Raw genomic sequence first — 24,017 nt, forward strand, 5'->3', positions numbered from 1 at the left:
TGCTTATTACAGTAATAACAGCTTATTACCACCTATAGTTACGTTTTAAAGTCAAGCGCCCTCTAGCGCTCCTGTTAATAATGACAGTGTTGTGTGTACTATTGTTGTCTTTTGTACAAATATTATTTGTTGTACTATTTGATGTGCTTTTTTCAAAAAAGCCATATTGGAAAGTAAAGATCAAAATAATTAAACTCTTATCAAATTAAATTATAATTTTTTAAAAAATACTTTAAATTATAAATAAATCTTTTGTAACAAAGAAAAAAAAGCTGAAAATGTAAAAAGCACTGCAGATGATAAAAGATGAGATTTAAGCACAGATCTAAATTCAGCGAGTGTAGACGCAGGTCTAGCATATAGTGGGAGGTTATTCCACAACTGAGGGCCAGCCACTGCAAAAGCTCGATCACCTCTGCATCGTAAGCCAGATCGAGGGACAGACAGAAGATGTTGATCTCTTTACCTAAGTGATCTGGGTGGGTTGTGATTGACGATTAAATCAGAGAGATATTTAGGGGCTTGATTACAACGAGCTTTGTAGGTGAAAGTTAAGATTTTACAATTCGATATCGAACTGGCAGCCAGTGTAGAGAGCGCAGGATTGGGGTAATATGACCACGTTTACGGCTGCCGGTGAGCAAACGGGCAGCCGCGTTTTGGACCATTTGAATACGAGAGATTGCAGACAGAAGAAGCCCGACATATAGTGAGTTACAGTAGTCCAGTCGTGTGGAAATGAAAGCATGAATGACTGTCTCGAAGCTGTCTCTACTTAAAAATGCTAAACTAGCGCTACCTGTGCTGTTAATTTGTTTGTTTAATTTAAGACTGCTATCAAGATAAAAACCCAATTTTTTTACATTGGTTGTGAGGTGTGAGTCCCTAGGTCAGTACAATTACTGTTAGAGAACTCATTTGAACCAAATAGAATGATTTGGGTTTGATCATCGTTCAATAGCATGAAAATGATTTGTAAGCCACAGTTTAAGTTGATGAAGACATGCATCTAATCTCTCAAATGCTTGGCTATCTTTGTGATTTATGGGTATGTAGATTTGGATGTCATTCGCGTAGCAGTGGTAAGACCATAGACTGTAAAAAAAATATGGACGTAGTGTCTGTGACGTCACCCGTAGGTTTCTGAAGAGCATTTTTGAAGCCTAAAGTAGGCGGAGCCGGCCGTCGCCATCTTGGCCTTGCGTCACTCCCGGATAACAGAAAATAGGCAAACAGGCGGGGCGTGAGTGGAGCTGAGGAGCCTGGCTATCTGAAATCACCTAACTTAGCTCGATGTGATCGAGTTAGCTGATGATGTAAAGCCAATTAAAAGTTCCTATTTTTGCCTTTCGAAATATTATAACAGTTAAAAGACATGGCTACAAGTGAGACTGTGTATTGTGATTCTGTACTATTCTGCTAGTTGAAAATGTATTATGCAGTAACTTAATATTACTCTGAGAGAGTGTGTGTGACAGTGATTTATGTGCATCCATGTCAGTCACTCTTTCTTATGGTCCGTCAGCGCGGCATCGCTCGTCAAGTTCGTAGAGAGCTTATTCAGTCCATTTTACATTCTGATTTTGGCCGCCTCTCAAATGGGTTAAACCATAGATATATTGCCTATGAAGTTCAAGTAAATGGCTAGAAAATCCACGCTCATTCATGGATGTGCATTTATTGCATGGACGGAGAAAGCGTCGACACCTGCAGGATTTCATCTGACGGTACATAAGCATATTATAATCCATCTGTTCCGTGAGAGCAGAACGAACGAGCCTTTATTGACGTTTTTAAATCTGAAAACTCCAAAAAGCAACGAAATTGTCAGACATCCATTAGTGCATGTTCACAGAGGAAAACAACTGAAATACAGCGCTGGTTGTTCTCTCGAACGATACTCGACGACAACGACGGGATCCAAAGCTTTGGGCGCAGTAATGGGTGTATTCAATTGTATGAAATAATCCCGGAAAAAAGCACAAAACACTGCAGAGGTGGCAAGTTCAGCAGCTAACATTTGCTGAGGTGAAGTGACGGCTAGTAACTGTCACAGTGTATGGGTTGTGTTCCCTGGGTCACCACTAGATGTCCTTCTTCCCCACGGTGTCTGTCACATTTGAACTACATTCCCCATGATCCTTGTCTCTTCATTGCACTCAGCTGTCCCTTGTCACTCATTATTACACTCAGCCAATTCCCCATTAGCATTGTCATTTACCTGTGTATTTATACCCTGTCTGTTTTAGTATGTGTTACGGAGTCCTTGTTGTATATCATGCCACTTCTGTGTTCTGGTCCTGCCTGTTCTTGTTTTTTGTGTCTCATGTTGGATTGCTTATTTGGATTTTGGATTTCTGCCTGGAGGACTACGATTTGGATTACCCTTAATAAATGATTATACTGCTATTGGATCTTCCCTTGTTTCATTAAGTGTGGATCGTGACAGTAACAGCAGACAAACGGCTAGCATTGACATCAGCGGCAATCCATCTGTCACTCAAGTGGCCACACCCTTAATTATGCAGAACTGTAAATATTAATCAACTAAACGGATGAGTAATAAAAAAATTCACCCCCCTCACAGTTGTTATGAAGGGCAAAATGAGCTGTATAGACCAAAGCCACATAGAGATCCAGGCTGTAAACATGTTTTTTTCTGCTGTAAAGTTGGTAATTTTAACATGAGGGAGATACAGATTTGACTCACTTCTGCAGCCAGCCTCAAGCGGCCAGTCGATGAATTGCAGTTTAACTCACTTCCGTGTTGGTTTCAAGAGAGAGACGGGGAGGTTGCCGCTGGGGTAAGACACACCAAACCTACTCATGATAGTTCCCAGGGGTAACATATACAGAGAGAACAGTAGAGGTGCCAGAACCGATCCCTGGGGCACACCACAGGTGAGGTGGGTCGCTGAGGATGTGTGAGTGCCAGTCGAGATAAAAGGATCTTATGATCAACCATGGGCATCGGAACCATTGTATATGGGTGGGACAAGACCCACCCACTTTTTAAGACCAATGAAATTGGACCCACTCACTTTTACTGTCTCTAATTCAGCGCATACGTCTGTTCACTCTTCAGAGCGCCGTCAGTCAAATCCATTCCACTTGAGGAATGGCCTAATAAATGAAACTCCATTCCGCGCTTTAGCTACAGAGTTGATTTCCACGCTGCTGCTCAAATCCACTTGGCTCATTCAGAGTCCGACCAAACCCTTACTTTTCAGACTAGACGAGCCAATGCGCATGTGCTGTCCTAAGTGTGAGTCTCAGGTTCCTATGGGAACTGGAGCTTCTAACAGATCGATAGAAGGCGGGACAGTTTCTCCCAGGGGATTTTTTTTTTTTTTATGTTAAAAGTGATAAACTTTGTTTTTTGTAAAAATACAGCATTATGCAATTTTGTTTATAATGCTATAGCAAGAAAAAAAAAGTGTCAAAACACTTTATAAAATCCAGTTCTTGATTATTATTGGCTGAGCTGTGTTCGATGCCATTGCAATATACTTTGTAACCACACAGTTGAGAGTTGTAATAAAATGAGACAAAGCGCAGCGTCTCAGTTACTAGGTCGCTATAATAATAACATATTTTTACATCATATTAAAAAAAAATTGTCGTCTATTTTTGTATAATAATATGTAAAAATATGTTGATGCCACAAAGCAGGATGTTGTAGTTTCCTGTAATCATTGCTTCAAATCTAACATTGTAAATCATTCTAGTTAGCTGTTATTTTGTTGTTTGTTTTGTGTTTTTATGAAATGCCATATTATCAATGTCAATTTTCTTCACTTTTAACATTAGATCCTTAGATAGTAGAACTTTAGATTAGAGGAATTTCTATTTTTTATATATTTTATGTACTTTTGTATTTTGTAATTAGCAATTTATCATTATTATTACTTTTGAGATGCCCTGTATATGTCAGTTGTTTCTATTTGTGCATAAAGGAGCTTAATAAAGCTTAACCTTGAGCTTGAGCTTGACCTTGACACCGGGGGTTATTCTGCTGTATCTTACACAAGCGGCTCATTCTGTAGCGGAAACTGTGAACAAACACTGTGCAGAAACAGTGTCCACACACACACACACACACACACACACACACACACACACCCTTCCTTCTTCACGCTGGAGGAAGATGTTGAAGACAACAGCAGTCCAGAACTTTCTAAAGAACACTTTTAATCTTTTAGCTCAAACATTGGATTTATCATCTTCCCAAAGTCAGACTCTTGAGTTTTGAGTCTGGAAATTAAATATTTTTTAAGTTAAAGTCATTCTAACCCTGAGCTGCTGTGTCTGTTGTTTTCTCTTTTTACACCAACATGTTCTAATTTTTAGCAGATTTGGATAACAGAAGGCTCTGCATTACCCATGAGCCTCTACATTACCCATGAGCCTATATATTACCCATGAGCCTCCACATTACCCATGAGCCTCTACATTACCCATGAGCCTCCACATTACCCATGAGCCTCCACATTACCCATGAGCGTCTACATTACCCATGAGCGTCTACATTACCCATGAGCCTATATATTACCCATGAGCCTCCACATTACCCATGAGCCTCCACATTACACCTCAACTGTTACATAACTGTTATTATTTATTGCACATTTAATAAATATTTATATTCACATAGCAATATATTTCATGTTCATTTGTATGCACAGACTTAATATTTAATCACAAGTTGTATATCCCATTTTAAAACATTAAGTAATTTGTAAATTAATAGTGAATAAAAAAGTTGAGTAAAACAGTTAGTGGCATTAATCTGGTGTCTCAGTGAATTATTAAAATACACAGTCCACAAACATCACATGGTGTCAGAGGAAAACCATGGAGCAGTTGAAGCCTCCTAACTCCATATGTTCACCAGAGCACAGGGACCGAACCAAACCATTGATGCATACGCGACTCGCTTGAAGAATAAGGCGAAAGACTGTGAATGTGGACGATTAACTGATGACTTGAGTAAAGGTCGCATTGTCTGTGGTGTTAACAATGACACCGTGAGAGCTAGGCTTCTCAGGGAAACGGGTTTGACCCTAGCAAAGGCAGTGAATATCTGTCGTGCCAATGAAATAACACAAAGCCATATTATGAAAGTGCTGCATGAAGAAGCAGAAGAGGCTGTGAACAAAATCACCAAAACAAAGTCCACTGTCAGACAGGCGAATGTCAAGCACACAGTGTGGTGACGTACATGAGCCAAGGAAGTGTCCGGCTTATGGCAAAATGTGTAATGATCGCTCGCGGAGGAACCGTGTTAGCCACATGTGCAAAACACCACAACAAAAAGGCAAACCTAGAAGATTGTAGAAAAAAGTCCATGAGATTGAACAACAAGAAGATGCTGAATTGTTTATACGTACCATCGAAATTGAACGAAGTGAGCAAACAGCTAGCAAATGGCTGACACAAATGAATACAGTCTCTACCATGGAAAGTGAAAAGAAGAAATGGACTCAAGAATTCAGAATAAACAACTGCATACTAGTGGTTGACCGATATATCGGCCGATATTTAGCATTTTTGAAATATCGGCATCGGCCGGTAAGTTTTTCTGATTGGCCGATGTGTTGGAAGCTGGACTTTTATTTTGACGGGCGGCGCTGAGAACACCAGCGCCAGGATCAAACAGCGCTCACTCACATTCTCCGTCTTCATTAATTTACGATCTCTGTCAGTCATATCTAATACTTTGTTAGACAGAACTGGTAAACAAAGAAAGTAAATGGTTTGCGAAGTAAGTAAAGTGTTTGCTTTTATATTATTTGTAACAGAAAAGGCAAACAATCAGGCTAAACTACTTTCTCATTTGCCGTCAACATTCATCATTTAAATAAATCTCTGAATATCTAGTAAACATTTAATTTCACAAACCTTGCAGATTTAATCGAATCCAGCTGTGATATCTTGTGAAGTGTGCATTACTGTCTGCAAGTGACGGTCGGTCCGTGTGAAGTGAGTGAATGCGAACAGAAGATCAGCTTCACAGGAGACGCGTTCGAAAAACTTTAAATCCTTCATTTTAAAATATGCTGATATATAACCAGTTGCCCACTGTGTCATATTCATATCTGTGATATATCCAGTTGCCAACTGTGTCATATTCATATCTGTGATATATCCAGTTGCCCACTGTGTCATATTCATATCTGTGATATATCCAGTTGTCAACTGTGTCATATTCATATCGTTTTCACTGTGCTGTATGTAAAATTAGCGTTACCTTGTCTTTATTTGAAAAAATATGATTACCAGCACGAAATTACCAGATTACTGATTGCTCTGTTACACTGTTTACTTTCATTTTATTCACATATTCATATATTTCTAAACAATTACTTTGTGAAAAATACTGTAATAGGATTATTTTAAAGATTTGTTTTCTAATTTATTTCTAATTTATTAAATATTGATTAAAATAAATATATATAAAAATATCAGCTTTATATCGGCCATCGGCCACCCTGCTCTCTAAGATATCGGCATCGGCCATCAAAAAAACAATATCGGTCGACCACTACTGCATATTTACCTTTAATGCCAGACTTTCTTCTCAAATATTATAAACAGTAATTTAAACAACACACGCACTCTTTTTGCTACTGTAGAGAGACTGACAAACCTCCCAAGCCAGATTCCCAGTGAAATGCTCTCAGACAGCAAGTGCAGTGAGTTTGCTTCTTTCTTCTCTGAGAAAATCAATAATATCAGAAAGGTGATCAGCACATCCTTGAGTTGCGCTGGGGTCAGACAGATCAAACCACCTGAGAAAGTAGTTACTATGTCTGATTTCAAAGAAATTGATGGCAAAATTTTGGAAGAAACCGTACAGCACCTTAAAACATCAACCTGCGCCCTTGACACACTTCCCACATCATTTTTCAAAAGTGTGTTAAACAGTTTAGAAGCAGATCTTCTAGAAGTGGTAAATGCTTCACTTCTCTCTGGTAGTTTTCCAAACTCCCTGAAAACTGCAGTTGTCAAGCCCCTCCTGAAAAAGAGCAATCTGGATAAGACCATATTAAGCAACTATAGACCGATCTCAAATCTTCCTTTCATAGGCAAGATCATTGAACAAGTTGTCTTCAATCAGCTGAACAAATTCTTATGCTCGAACGGATACTTTGACAATTTTCAGTCTGGTTTCCGACCGCACCACAGCACAGAGACAGCGCTCATAAAGATAATAAACGATATTCGCTTAAATACTGATTCAGGCAAATTATCAGTGCTGGTGCTACTCGACCTCAGCGCTGCATTTGACACTGTCGATCATAACATACTTCTGGACAGGCTGGAAAACTGGGTGGGGCTTTCTGGGATAGTCCTAAAATGGTTCAGGTCATACTTAGATGGGAGAGGTTATTATGTGAGTATAGGAGATCATAAGTCTGAGTGGACATCCATGACATGCGGAGTCCCTCAAGGCTCAATTCTTGCGCCACTCCTGTTCAACCTGTATATGCTCCCAATGAGCCAAATAATGAGAAAGAACCAAATTGCTTACCACAGCTATGCAGACGACACACAGATCTACTTAGCCCTATCGCCTAACGATTACAGCCCCATTGACTCCCTGTGCCAATGCATCGATGAAGTCAACAGTTGGATGTGTCAAAACTTTCTTCAATTAAACAAAGACAAAACTGAAGTCATTGCGTTTGGAAACAAAGATGAAGTTCTCAAGGTGAACGCATACCTTCACTCTAGGGGTCAAAGAACTAAACATCAAGTCAGGAATCTTGGTGTGACACTAGAGTCAGACCTTAGTTTCAGTAGTCATGTCAAAGCAATAACTAAATCAGCATACTATCATCTGAAAAATATTGCAAGAATTAGATGCTTTGTTTCCAGACAAGACTTAGAGAAACTTGTGCATGCTTTCATCACCAGCAGGGTGGATTATTGTAATGGACTCCTCACTGGCCTTCCCAAAAAGACCATAAGACAGTTGCAGCTCATACAGAACGCTGCCGCCAGGATTCTGAGCAGAACCAGAAAATATGAACATATCACACCAGTCCTCAGGTCTTTACACTGGCTCCCAGTTAAATTTAGGATTGATTTTAAAGTATTATTACTGGTATATAAATCATTCAATGGCCTAGGACCTCAATACATTGCAGATATGCTCACTGAATATAAACCCAACAGATCACTCAGATCACTAGGATCATATCAGCTAGAAATACCAAGGGTTCACTCTAAGCATGGCGAGTCCGCTTTTAGCTATTATGCCAGCCGCAGCTGGAACCAGCTTCCAGAGGAGATCAGACGTGCTCCTACTGTAGTCACTTTCAAATCCAGACTCAAAACACATCTGTTTAGCTATGCATTTACTGAATGAGCACTGTGCCAATGTTCGTCCGACTGTTTGTACTGTACTGTATTTTATTTTTATTTTTCTAAACTGTTTTAATTATTCTTATTTCTTTTTATTATTTTAATTTCTTCTATGTAAAGCACTTTGAATTGCCACTGTGTATGAAATGTGCTATATAAATACACTTGCCTTGCCTTCCCTTGCCTTGCCTGTGTGTGTGTGAGAGTCTAGGCCTATATATGAACTAGGACTGCAATATATTAAATTATGAATAATATAGCAATTTTTTGTTTGTTTGAATGTTGTTAACATATAGGCCTACAACTACATCATAGTCTGTATGAATTCACATAATCTTGTCAGCCACCCCAAGCCCTGGATGTTTTTAACCCTAGAAACACCCCTGAGTGGAGGCCTAATGTGACAACGTGCCCCATAGGTGGGGTTCATTGTAACATGGCCATGACAGATTCAAATGTTGTCTGATCTCATCTAAACAATACACAAGAAAATATTAAATACTATTATTAACCTTTTCATAACTGACAACTGACCTGTCCAACACTGAACTCACGACACGTCTGAATTGGTGTATAAAAAAATCTGTAACACTTTACAATAATGTTCTATTTATTTAACTATTTAATAGGGGTGTAACGATACGCGCATTCATATTGAACCGTTCGGTACGAGGCTTTCGGTTCGGTTTTCGGTACGCATTTTCAAACAGAACGGTTCGTTGGACCATTTTTCCTGCCGACCAAAATTTCGTTATTTCTGTAGGTGCGTTGCGACGCCGGCGCGACCACAACATTGCTCAACATCAAATGGCAAACGTAATGCAAGCGGAACGAATCTGCTCGTTATTGTGTGGTTGAAGGACCGTTTATCAGTTTGGACCAAAGCAGCGCGAGCCGATCGTGATCATGGGACGCTGTTACAACACAGCGCTAATAAGAGATAAAGAAAGCATTTGAATTCGCCACAGAAGTAATAACATCGCTGCGAGATCTAGTGAGAAACATTCACACTTCTCTGTTATTAACGGATCAAACATTCACCATGGATTTACTACAGTAACACTCACTGCAACCATGGAAGTTTGGCAGGAATAGTAGCTATAATGCCTTCAAGTAACATTACGTCGGTTTTATTTTGACATTATGAATACAATTGCTGCCCTCAAATATTAATCTGAACTAAAATAAACCTTTGTTTATAACTACTACAATATTACATTTCATTTTTTCCAAGGAGCTGTTTTGTTTTATATGCTCCTAAGAAGAGTCAGTTATAGCTCCAGAATTGCTCAAAGTAAAAAAATATCATACTTTATGATGTTAGTTTTAATAATAAATAAATAAAAGGAAATTTCTCTGGCATTTCTTTTTGCTGTAGCCTATCAAAAACGTACCGAACCGTGACACAAGTGTATCGTATCGAACCGAACCGTGAATTTTGTGAACCGTTACACCCATAATATTTAACTACATTAGTTAACATTTACTATTAGTAAACTGCACTTCTACAACATTGTTAATTTCAACATTTAGCTATAGCCTACATTATTGAAATCAAAAGTTGGACAGTATGAACAGCTGTATTTTTATAAACTATGATAAACAAAGATTAATAAATACAGTAACAAAAGTATTGCTCATGGTAAGTTCATGTTAGTTATTAGATACATTAACTAATGTTAACAATTCAAACCATATCCTAAAGTTACAAACAAATAATTTACTCTAATTTAAATAATACTCTGATGTTTAAATCATTTAAAACGAGAATGTAAGTGTGCTTACCCCATTTTTGTTTGTAAGAAAAAATTAGATTAGATTTCATATCGCAATACATATCGCAGAAAAATAAAATATCGCAATAGCATTTTTTCCCAATATCGTGCAGCCCTAGCGTATACTGTTAATCACACTGGCTCAACACACATCTGCTCTGAACACAGTTTCTACACATGGATTATAACGTTCTGCTTTACTCTCTCCAGCCTTGAGAAATATATCAGATCCAGACTCCTTTATCAACACTACAAATGCTCTGGAAGATCTGGGATGTATTTCTCAAGCACCACTGATTTAACTTCCGCCTCCCTGAACTTCTGGACCACTTTGCTAAAACACTTGAACGAGTCGTTTTCCACCAACTATCTACATTTCTCACACAGAACATCCTCCTGGACAACAACCAGTCTGGCTTCAGAAGCGCCACTAAACTGAGACGGCCCTGCTCTCGGTTATTGAAGCTCTGAGACTGGCAAGAGGAGCCTCCGAATCCTCAGTTCTCCTCTTGCTGGATCTGTCTGCTGCTTACAGTTAACCACCAAGAAGAGCATCTCAGGAACAGTGCTTCAAGTCTGACCTCTCAGTGGGTCCTTCAGGGTGTCGTGAGGTGTTTAAGACCCAATATCTAGCTCTCGGTTATTGAAGCGGCTTCTCAACTACAACTCGCTTCAGTGGACTTACAGATACATTACCAGCTCATGAAGGGGAATTAACATATTCCTAACAAACATCTCAGGAAAGGAGACTTATTAAACACAACTGCAGAGGTTTATTAAGAAAATTATAGCAATCATTCAAAATGAAAAAAGATGCTAAAAACAGGAATGAACAGACAAGATCCAAGAATCCTCAAATCAGCTCCATCACACAGAACAGAGAGAGATTATACAGTCTGAGTCTGTCCATTACTGTATTAATATTATATTTAAAGCAGTTTACATATGAAGCGCAAGAGAATGACTTTCAACACTGTAGGCAAATATATCCATAACATCCATTTAAATTAAAATAAATCTGGCTTTTTATATATAAAAAACACATTTTAATCTAAACATGATTATGTCACTATAAGTGCTCAGAGTTTTTTCTCTGTTTTCTGAGAAGAAGAAAATAAAACAATGAACAATCCTCTGTAAGTTTTTGCTATTGTAAATATTGCTGCAGATTGGCTCTAAACTCATCAGTATTTTATTCTAATATTGTCGGCATCTCTATTTCCTCTGGGTGCTTCGAGTCCTTCCTCCCTGCAAAATAAAAGCATTGACTGACCTCTCGTATGTGTTTTTATCATGATTGCAGATTGTTCCAGATCAGATGAGTGTGAATCATCAGATTGTGTGCGGCTCAAAACTCACCAGCTCTTCTTGCACAGATGATCTGAAGAAGAATCACAGTAGGAGCAGCAAACACTGCGATCTCAACAATACTCACAATCACTGCAGGAAACATGAGAGGAAGAAGAGAAACTGTACATGACTGAAGTCAAGGGTATTCAACTATCAACAGTTATTGATGAAGCATTTACAGAGTGACTGATAGTTTAATGTTATAAAGCTGTCAGTATAAATGAACGTGTCGTACCTCTGTATAATGATCCAGCAGACACACTGACTCCAGTTTCTGATGCTGTATCAGCTGGATCTGTGGATCACGTCTGTTAGTTCAGTTCAACACATAATGCCACATATACACAACATCATCATCACATAATACTGGAGCTTCACATCACAGAAATGATGAATATGTGCACGAGTCTGTCATCTATTATCTTCTTACTTCACTCTCAAGCTGTCAGGAGGAGAATGACTATCGCCATTCACCAAAAATAAATATATTTATACAGTGATCATGTGATCATGAACCTTGTGTAGGAGCTGCTGCTGTAGTTCGGCTTAATGTCTTCTCAGAGTTTGAGCTTCTGACTGGAATCAGTGTTGGTGAAGCGACTGGAGCTGCAGAAGATGAATGTTCAGACGCATCATCTGTAGGGGTGGGGAAAAATCGATTCTTAGATGCATCGCGATGCGGACGTGGACGATTCTGAATCGATTCACAAATGTCAAAACTCGATTTTAAAAAAATATATATATTTTTGATATATATATTAATAATAATGTAATATTGACGGAACGCAAAAGACGGAACTCTGAAGCGCGGAAGTGCAGTGCCTGAACCGTCTGTGGCGTGCACATAACCGAGACGCAATGATGGCTGAGCGCAAAATTCAAACACCCTCCTCGTTAAAAGCTGACGTGTGGAAATATTTTGGCTTCTATGAAGTTGAAGGGGGAAAGGAGCTGGACAAGAGCCACACTATTTGTAAGCTTTGTAGAATAAAACTAAAATACTAAAACACGACAAATATGAGAAGCCATATGACACGTTTCCACCCAGAGGAGGAAAAAGACTCGGCTGTACCGGTCATTGCTGCCAAACAGAGGACCATCAAACAAACTATATTGTCAAAGCTTCCACCCGGCTTGGAAAGGGCAAAGCGCATTGCACAATCAATCACAACTTTTATTGCCAAGGATATTCAGTCATTGAGAACCAGGGCTTTCGCGCTATTTTGCACACTTCAGAGCCGAGATACAACGTCCCATCTCGGAGATATTTTACAGACACAGCGATCCCCACACTCTACAACAAGACCAAAACCGAAGTCATGGAATCACTGAAGAAAGCGGGTAGGATAGCTGTAACATGTGATGCGTGGACATCCATTGCCACAGAATCTTACCGTAACTGCGCATTTTATTAAAGGTGAGTGGCAGCTAGCGTCTCATGTGCTCCAGAGAAGAGCAGTGAATGAGAGCCACACGGGTGCAAATATGGCTGAGCTGTTAAAGAATGTAGCAGAAGAATGGAAGATCACTAAAAAAGATTTAGTTTTAGTTACTGATAAGAGAGGGGTTACATTGGTGCCGTGACCCGGATGGGAGTGAGGTTTAGGGGGGTGAGTGTAACGGAGGCCAGCTAGTAGTCGCTGTGCGAGTAAACCTCACTCCTATGATCTCAATAGGCGCTCTAGCGACAGATGCTAGAAGCTGCAGTTTTTAGCCTCCTTGTTAGAGCGCCTGACTCTCATGCCGGAGACCTGGGTTCGAGACCCGCACGGAGCGGGGTGTGAAGGACCCGGTGAGAGGGGTTACATTGGTGCCGTGACCCGGATGGGAGTGAGGTTTAGGGGGGTGAGTGTAACGGAGGCCAGCTAGTAGTTGCTGTGCGAGTAAACCTCACTCCTATGATCTCAATAGGTGCTCTAGCGACAGATTCTAGAAGCTGCAGTTTTTAGCCTCCTTGTTAGAGCGCCTGACTCTCATGCCGGAGACCTGGGTTCGAGACCCGCACGGAGCGGGGTGTGAAGGACCCGGTGAGAGGGGTTACATATGGAAGAGTGATTGCTGAGGCTGCATCACTAGAGGTAATTCTGCTATTTTACTTCATGAAAAATGTCACTCTGGGTTTATGATGTATGATTTAATTATAATTATAATAATAATAACAACAACAAATTCTATAATTTTGTTTAATCTTTTCTATAATCAAACATTTGTGTTTTGACAATTTTGTTCAAAATGTTGTTCAGATTAAAGATAATGATTTAAAAATGTAAGGCTTTTGTGTTTCCCTGTTCTTCTCATTGTGTTTAACTACAGCAAGAGGTGAGAGTTGAAGAGGAGGAAACCCCAGAGCACAACACATTGAGGGAAGAAGACACCCTGACCACTGATGAGGAGCAATACCAAAGCCCTTCTAACAAAAGAAAGTCATCATCTTCTCTGCTAGAGAATCTGCTGGGGCAGACCTTTACTGATGCTAGAGTCCAGCAGCAGCCCATGTCTGCTTATGCCAGAGCTGAGGAAGAAGTTACCAAGTACCGTAGTGATCCATCACTCCCTCTCTCTGAGGACCCTCTTAGCTAGTGGAGTAAGAATCAGATGATGTTTCCTTTGATTTCCAAGTTGGCCAAAAGATTCTTGTGTATTCCTGGCACCAGTGTCTCTGCAGAGAGAGTCTTTTCTACGGCAGGAGATATAGTAACAGCACAGCGGAGCACACTTGCATCTGAACATGTAGACCAGCTCCTGTTCTTACACAAGAACTTACACATTTGATCTAGCTAAGCACATTTGCACTGCCACACATTTGCATAATTTCATTGTGGCTTATTTTGCTACTGCAAAATGTTTATTTTTATTTTTTGAAAGATTATATTTGCACATAAAAGGAGGATGTTTGTTTGAAGTCCATTTTATGTTAAAGATTCAAAATATGCTGAAATTTGTAATAATTTGTTATTGTTATATTATTAATTTACTACAAGTATGCTGCTAGTTCAGGCACAGATTTATTTTCCTGTTGGTTCTTTGCAATGTTCATAAAATATTTTGTACGTTAATTCTTTATGTGTCATTACTTAGTACTTTTAAAGCAAAGTATCTATAGTCACACACACACACACACACACAAAAAGATTCAGATAATCGATAATCGCTTTAGCATCGAATCGCAGCCCTCTGAATCATAATCGAATCGTGAGGTGCCTAGAGATTCCCACTCCTAATCACCTGTAGGACATTAACATCATATTTTACAGTGTTGTTTCTCACCTGAATACTTGACAGTGTATCTGACTGAGGTCTCGAGTTGATTTCTGAGAGTAAGCAGACATCTCCACTCTCTGTTGTCATCTTCATTCAGGAGTGTTGTAGTCAGAGAGATAATACAGAGATGTCGATCTAATGATGATAATATCTGATATCTGGAGTCTGTCTTCAGATCAACACCAGTCTGATTCACCCACAACAGCTCAACTCCCCCAGAACTGACCCAATAATCACAGGAGAATGTAGCAATCAACTGACAGGAGAGAGTCACAGAGCAGCCTGGACTGATCTCAGTCTGTGATGATGATGATGATGATGATGATGATGAAGATGAAGATGAAGATGAAGATGAAGATGAAGATGATGATGATGGAGACACTGAAACTGAACACAAGACAAAAATCACAGACTCTTCAATCATCATCTGAGTTTAAAGGGAGAATCTGCCCTTTTTAAATTGACCACATAATCATAAACTTACCATGAAGAACATGCAGATAAACATAAGCAGCAATTAGCACTTGTCGTCTGTCATTCACACATTGTTCACATCTGTAATATCCATAATCTTCTCCTGTGACGTTCTTGATGTTCAGAGAGCAGTCAGACTCCAGACTCAGTCTCTCATGTCTCTCTGTGTCTTTATTCTTTATCCCTCCAGTAATCAGTTCAACTCTGCTATCTCTGTTCTCGTAGATCCATGTAGTTGAGTAGCAGTCAGAAAGAGCTTTATTACAGGACAGAGAGACATTTTCACCAGAACTGATGAACACATCCGCTCCTCTGGTTCCTGAAACACAGTATATCTCAGTGATCATTATGATATATATTAATAAATGAAACATAAAACACACCAGCATAAAAAGCAGAAGGTCTTTAATGTTCTTGACTCTGAGTGACACTCAACTTTCCTCTACAAAACCCCCATGTAATGTATTGAGTGAGCGTCAACAGCACCCTCATCAGTCTAAACGCTTCCCTCCTAAGCGTCAGGGACCCTGGGCCAAAGATAACGCTGGACCCTGCACCTCAGAAGCAACCCTGATCATCCAGGAAGGAAGAGGGGAGGGTTAAAGATTGGGCTTAAAAAAAGGCTGTCGCATTTTTTGCCTTTTTTCGCCATTGGCTTGCTTATTTGGGGGAATTTTATTTAATATTCAACAATAATATTGATCTGCCTGCATTGACACCATTATATGAGAACTGAACTGAGCTGGACGATGACATCACAGTTTTCTCCAGAGCTGCTATGTATATAAATTAACTAAATTAATAACTTTTTTACAACAAAAATGAACCCTCACTGAACTTACTTAAGCTGGACTGATGCTATTTCCTTCTGGAAACAAACTTTGTTGCATTATTTTCCTGTTATCACTGTAAAGCTGCTTTGAAATAATATGTATTGTAAAAAGCGCTATAGAAATAAAGGTTAAGTCTCGCCGTGGCCGGACTGAACAAACACCCTGTTCAGTTTCGGCTGTTGGAGAAGATGTTGCAGTTGTAAGCTGTGTTCATGTTCATGACCCATGCAATTGACCGCTGTAAGCACTTTTCCTCTTCCAAAAGCCACGGGCATCAGCTCCCTGCCCAAATGCAGCGAACTGTCTCCAGAAATAATTCAGCCACGGGCAGAGGCGTGGAAAGCCATCCCAGGCGTGTCAGAATGGGTACTGGATACAGTGACACGAGGCTACTCGCTCCAATTCGCTAGCAGACCACCCTGATTTCTGGGGCATAGTCAACACTTCGGTAAGGAGCGACATGTATGAATCGCACCCTTATGAGACAGCCGTTCAAGATGATAACTTTGAAACAAATCGTCTTTAAAGTACGGCCAGGGGATACGACTTTCATATTCATACTTTCAGCAGCCCCATGGCCAATACTCCAGAGGAAAGACCTTCTTCCCCGAGGAAGATCACTAAATTTGATTCCTAACGAAATTTGACTTGTAATGTGGGATCAAATAAAGTATATAAAATGTGTGTGTGAGACAGTGTATGCGCACGCTGTATGGTTGCTGCCACTGAGGTATAGCCCCATTGACGTGGTTGTGTATGATTTGGCAATAGGGGACAGCTGGTGAAAATCGGGCTGACTCCCCGAATTTTTTAAACATGTTTAAAAATTATCGGGAGGTCGGGGAGGTGCTCGTAACGTGCAGCTCCTTATCTGCTTTCCTTAAGCTGAGAAAGCAGAGGTTAATGCTCGTTTCACACATCCTCCGTGTGCAGTGTGTGTGTGGTGCAGCAGCAGCACGCTATAGTGCTTTCACATATGCTGCATTTGCAGTGTGTAACTGACCCACGGCTGGACCACAAACACATACTCACTATTTGTGTTTCAAATCCAGTTATCAGCAACTTTTATTAAAAAAAAGTTTAGTCAGCATTGCGATTCTCTTTGTACACATATACACTCTTTAATAGACGTATTCACGTTTAAACACAATTTAAACAACGTATTATTCTATACATTACTTATATGTAGATTTATATATTAAGTTGCTCAAGCAAGTGGTCAAATATTTAACCGTGTACTTAATATTTTCGCAAATATTTTAAATTAAAACTTAAAATTGACAAAAACAGCCGACTCTCATGCCTTTTCTTTTGCATTTAAATTTTAATACAATAAATCTTGCATGTCACAATAAAGAACTTGTTTTTCCACCTCCACGAATGAGACAAGTGTTGTTCATAATGTCGCCTTGTTGAGGTAAACTGTAGTTTTCCTTGCTTTACCCCGGTCTTAAAGTAAAAAGATGACTGTGAAAAATAGTAGTATTTAATTAAATACATTTAGGGTGAAATTACTACATTTTATTTAATTAAATGCATTTATGTTGAGATTATTATATTTTCAGGTCAATCTGTGTTCATTTTGACCACGGACCATGTGGTTCTTGATCAATGCAATTGTAATGAATATCTGTTAAACAATATAACCTTGTTTGTGATGTTCACAGAAAATGAACAAGAATGAACTTAGGATGGCCTAGGAGGAGTAGGCCTACTACTCTAATATAATAAGAAAAGGTTTTAGAAAATAGAATATTTTTTAAACAAAATAAAAAAGCCTATTATCCTGGTGTGATGTGCGAGTGGAGGAGGCATGTGTCATGCGCTTGACACGTGACGTGTTGCATTTTGTAACACAAATGCTTGACCAAGGGCCCGGCCCAGAAAGAGATTTGTATTATTTATTCTAAAGAGACAATAGAATATTACTGTTGCAGAATATTAATTACAGTCTGAAGCGCATCAATAGCCGGACTACCAACAGGTCCTGCAAGAATGTCCACATGCTGTCTGTATCTTAATCCTGCATTGATTGCTTATCTCCACTGGAACTGATTTCCCCACACAAATGTTAATGCTTTAATGTTAAAGCTAGAATGTCCACTAATGTGTTTATTTACAAAAAGGCATGAGTGGAGAAAAACAAGCCAATTTTATTTGTATCAAAATTTTCATAAAACCGCAATTTAAATATATTATTTCTATAGGTTATACAAAAAAAAGGTCAAAATAAACAGGCTGAATAAGCTGATCTATAGCATGTTCAATGGTGATAGCCTAGTCTATGAATGGTACACCCCCCTAAGCTCACAGAAATGGTTAGACCCAAGTCTTCAGCCAATGACACTGACCCGTTCAAACTGATTTTTAGCGTGTATTTCACGTGCGTTTACGTGTTGAATACACATATTTAACGCGCTGATATGTCACGCGTATTTGGCGCTTATTTAATTCACGTGTTTTTGGCCCCCTTGGCTTTCCATACTGCCGTATACACACAGCTCCTGGAAGCCGGACCGCATCCGCGTGCAGTGTGAAAGCTCTAACCTGATAACATGGGTACGGAAATAAATACGCACCGCATACACACTGCAAACGGAGTATGTGTGAAACGGGCGTAAGTCGTTTGTCATGGTTGTAAGAAAACGCTATCTGAACATCTTTGCCAAGCGCAAACCAGTACAGAAGTAATCAATACATTAACCGGGAGGGTCATGCCTTTTTTCACAATCATTTTGGAGGGTCATAGAAAAGTTTATTGCTGGCGAAGGGAGGATCAAGTCTATTTTGACTATAGATCTCAAAAGTCCTCCGGTAGCCCCTTAAATAAAACACCAAGAGTCCCTAACCTGGGAATGTCGTTTCATCATGACATGGATTGACTATCACAGTAAGTGGCCAGAAGTAGCATAATCAAATCTCTATGGAGCAGTATCAGACTCGCATTCTGACTAGAATTTGAGTATGACGAAGTCAGGCTAATGACAGGTCAGAGTCTAGTTCATTGCTCTTTTATTTCTAGATTTGTATTTTGTCTAATTCTTGTGTGATTCTGTTTATCCAGATTTGTTAGCGGTTGTTTATCATCATTCATTTAGTTCATACTTAACATTTAGCATTATTCATATTATAAGCTCTAAAATGCTTATATTATGTGAGCATTTGTAAAGTCCCCTTTGTAAAGACTTTAACATCATCAGCTCCTCCTGTGGTTATTAACTTCCTCTGTTCTGACCAACTCAGTGTTTAAATCCTGCTAGAGTTGCTGTTAGTGAAACTGTCCCACAGTGAAGTGTTGCTTTACATGTGTGAGACGTCTGAGACGTGTGCATACTGTTAACCACACTGGCTCAACGCACATCTGCTCTGAACACAGTTTATACTGTAATGCATTTGATACCATCGACCACAACATTCTTTTAAATAGACTAGAAAACTATGTTGGCATTAGTGGAATTGCATTAGCATGGTTTAAATCATACTTATCTGACCGTTATCAGTTTGTAGCAGTAAATAAAAGAGATGTCTCATCGATCACAAGTTCAGTATGGCGTACCACAAGGCTCAGTACTAGGACCGCTGCTGTTCACTCTGTACATGCTACCCTTAGGAGATATCATTAGGAAACATGGAATTAGCTTTCACTGTTATGCTGACGATACTCAGCTGTTTATTTCTTCAAAACCTAACGAAACTTATCAATTCACAAAATTAACAGAATGCATAGCTGATATAAAAAATTGGATGACTCGTAATTTCCTACTTCTAAATTCTGAAAAAACAGAGTTTCTAATTATTGGACAAAAAACTTTCTCGCATAATAAGCTAGAATACTGTCTAACACTTGATGGCTGCTCTGTTAAGTCTTCGTCGTCGGTTAGGAACCTGGGTGTGCTCTTTGATACCAACCTTTCATTTGAAAGTCACGTGTCTAGTATTTGTAAAACCGCATTTTTTAATTACCAGAACCAGGAAGTATGACCATATTAGCCCGGTTCTGTCAACACTGCACTGGCTCCCTATTAAACACCGCATCAATTTTAAAATATTGCTGATTACTTACAAAGCACTAAATGGTTTAGCTCCGCAGTACTTGAGCGAGCTCTTAACGCATTATAGTCCGTCACGTCTATTGCGATCTCAAAATTTCGGCCAGTTACAAATACCTAGAATATCAAAATCGACTGCTGGCGGTAGATCCTTTTCCTATTTAGCACCAAAACTTTGGAACAGTCTTCCTAACATTGTCCGGGAAGCAGACACACTCTGTCAGTTCAAAGCCAGATTAAAGACATCTCTTTTACCTGGCATTCATATAGAACATTATACATTTCTATTATTCTAATCAGTTAAATGATTATTAGGCAGCATAGATTAGATCAGCCGGGGACACTTCCTATAACACCTGATGTACTTGTTACATCATAAGAAGAATGGCATCTACGCTAATGCTAGATTTCTGTTTATTCCAAGGTTTACCGAAGTCAGCCGGATCCAGGCCGTATCCAGATCAGATGGTGGACCTGCACCTGGACACGACCACTACGCATCCCTGAAGTGCCTCATCAGCCTCATTGACACGACAGCCATCAGCACTGATCCTCAACAAACCCGTCTCCATACCGGCGTGACTCCGATCTTCAACCAGATGGAACTGGATAATAATCTGATTGTTCCAATCCAGTCTGACCTCTGACCTGTAATGCTGCCTGGATCATAATCACACACTGTCTGCTCGTTAGCCAGAGGAGAACTGAGCGACTGAGCCTGGGTTCTCACAAGGTTCATTCTGTCACTGATGGAGTTTTGGTTCCTTGCCACTGTTGTCTTGGCTTTTGGCTTGCTTAGTTGGGGACATTTAACATTAAACAATATTAATGATCTGCCTTACTTAAGGAGGACGATAACGCAATTTTCTTCTAGAAACAAACTTTGTTGTATTATTTTCATGTTGTCACTGTGAAGCTGCTTTGATACAATCTGTGTTGTAAAAAGTGCTGTATAAATAAAGGTGACTTGACTTGACTATACACATTTTCTACACATGGATTATAACGTTCTGCTTTACTCTCTCCAGCCTTGAGAAATATATCAGATCCAGACTCCTTTATCAACACTACAAATGCTCTGGAAGATCTGGGATGTATTTCTCAAGCACCACTGATTTAACTTCCGCCTCCCTGAACTTCTGGACCACTTTGCTAAAACACTTGAACGAGTCGTTTTCGACCAACTATCTCCATTTCTCACACAGAACATCCTCCTGGACAACAACCAGTCTGGCTTCAGAAGCGCCACTAAACTGAGACGGCCCTGCTCTCGGTTATTGAAGCTCTGAGACTGGCAAGAGGAGCCTCCGAATCCTCAGTTCTCCTCTTGCTGGATCTGTCTGCTGCTTACAGTTAACCACCAAGAAGAGCATCTCAGGAACAGTGCTTCAAGTCTGACCTCTCAGTGGGTCCTTCAGGGTGTCGTGAGGTGTTTAAGACCCAATATCTAGCTCTCGGTTATTGAAGCGGCTTCTCCACTACAACTCGCTTCAGTGGACTTACAGATACATTACCAGCTCATGAAGGGGAATTAACATATTCCTAACAAACATCTCAGGAAAGGAGACTTATTAAACACAACTGCAGAGGTTTATTAAGAAAATTATAGCAATCATTCAAAATGAAAAAAAGAGGCTAAAAACAGGAATGAACAGACAAGATCCAAGAATCCTCAAATCAGCTCCATCACACAGAACAGAGAGAGATTATACAGTCTGAGTCTGTCCATTACTGTATTAATATTATATTTAAAGCAGTTTACATATGAAGTGCAAGAGAATGACTTTCAACACTGTAGGCAAATATATCCATAAAATCCATATAAATGAAAATAAATCTGGCTTTTTATATGTAAAAAACAACAACAACAACATTTTAATCTAAACATGATTATGTCACTATAAGTGCTCAGAGTTTTTTCTCTGTTTTCTGAGAAGAAGAAAATAAAACAATGAACAATCCTCTGTAAGTTTTTGCTATTGTAAATATTGCTGCAGATTGGCTCTAAACTCATCAGTATTTTATTCTAATATTGTCGGCATCTCTATTTCCTCTGGGTGCTTCGAGTCCGTCCTCCCTGCAAAATAAAAGCATTGACTGACCTCTCGTATGTGTTTTTATCATGATTGCAGATTGTTCCAGATCAGATGAGTGTGAATCATCAGATTGTGTGCGGCTCAAAACTCACCAGCTCTTCTTGCACAGATGATCTGAAGAAGAATCACAGTAGGAGCAGCAAACACTGCGATCTCAACAATACTCACAATCACTGCAGGAAACATGAGAGGAAGAAGAGAAACTGTACATGACTGAAGTCAAGGGTATTCAACTATCAACAGTTATTGATGAAGCATTTACAGACTGACTGATAGTTTAATGTTATAAAGCTGTCAGTATAAATGAACGTGTCGTACCTCTGTATAATGATCCAGCAGACACACTGACTCCAGTTTCTGATGCTGTATCAGCTGGATCTGTGGATCACGTCTGTTAGTTCAGTTCAACACATAATGCCACATATACACAACATCATCATCACATAATACTGGAGCTTCACATCACAGAAATGATGAATATGTGCACGAGTCTGTCATCTATTATCTTCTTACTTCACTCTCAAGCTGTCAGGAGGAGAATGACTAATTATGTGTTTTGTGACCTTTTGTGTTTGTAATTGAATGATAAGAGTCTGTGTCTGGTGTTGTTGTATTAGCTTGAGCTGAAAAGGATGATTGGGGACAATTATAGACAAAGACAAAAGCCATCGGCACAGATGACGACCGGAATGTGATTTCAATCAAATCTTACATATTTCAGTGAGGTAAAATATCTATATGGTAACATTCATATTTTCTATAGATTATGTTAGACGAAGCTGTGAATAACATCATCAGTGGCGTAAAAGCATCATGTACCTCGTGTAGAAGGACTCACTGCTGTCGATGAATCAGCTGGAGCTGTAAAGGACGAATGTTTGTTCAGATGATTCATACTGTACAAAAGCATCATTATATTTTAACTAGTTAAAGACTCATTCGTTTTCTCACCTGAATACTTGACAGTAGTCCTTATGCTATGGCAAGTGTCAAAATGATTGATGGCTTCCGGTTGTCATTAACCTTTGACCCTCCCCCTCCGTTGACCTTCCGGTCTGTATTGTTATGAATTGACCTATTGACCCTGCCTACCCCTTCGATCATGTGTTTTGACAGTTAGTTTCAACCTATTGACCCTTCCTATCCCATCGATCATGTGTTTTGACAGGTTGGCTTTCCGGTGTCTTTCCGGCATATGTTGTTATGATTAGCCCTATTGTCCTAGCTAGCCCTAGATCATTTGGTTCTGACAGAAAGTTTGAAAACGCTGATATATATATAGGATATATGTGTCAGCATCTCCTCCGCATTCCAGAGGCCATTGTATATAAATGGGGTCAGTGAGTTCTACAAGCACTAGAAACATGAGCTACATGAGTATGACAGGTTTATCATCCCCTCAATCCCCAGAGACGGGGGTGAGCAGTCGAATGATGGAAAGTCTGACTATGGCTCCGAGAAAACCTTTTGGACACATCCGTTTGACAAGTTTTCTCCACGAAATTTCGGAATGGACTAAAGCTGAATATATGATGTGTAGTAACCGTGTATTTGGGTACAAATTTCACAAACCAACTCGCGTTGTTACGCTCTACACCACTGACGGTGTCAGTGAGTTTCAGGCTGGGGAAGACGCGTGTGTGGTATTTCCTGAAAAAGACTGGTCTCTCTTCTACAAACGCATCTGGAAGGATCTGAACGACGGTGGCGAGGAGCCTTTGTACGTGGGAGAGTGGGACGGGGTCAGCCCGAACGTCCGGTACCGTGTGGTAGGTGACCATACTCAAAAGAAGCCGAATGATTCTGTTT

General features: G+C 39.6%; 1 long non-coding RNA gene across 1 annotated transcript in view; it reads left to right on the plus strand.

The window, feature by feature from the left end:
• Nucleotides 1-24,017, plus strand: part of LOC311089435 — a 99,772-nt gene that overhangs the window by 30,150 nt on the left and 45,605 nt on the right. The window lies entirely within an intron of this gene.

This window comes from Abramis brama (genome assembly GCF_963993115.1).
Source record: "Abramis brama genome assembly, chromosome: 1".
In the NCBI taxonomy this organism is placed as follows: domain Eukaryota; kingdom Metazoa; phylum Chordata; class Actinopteri; order Cypriniformes; family Leuciscidae; genus Abramis; species Abramis brama.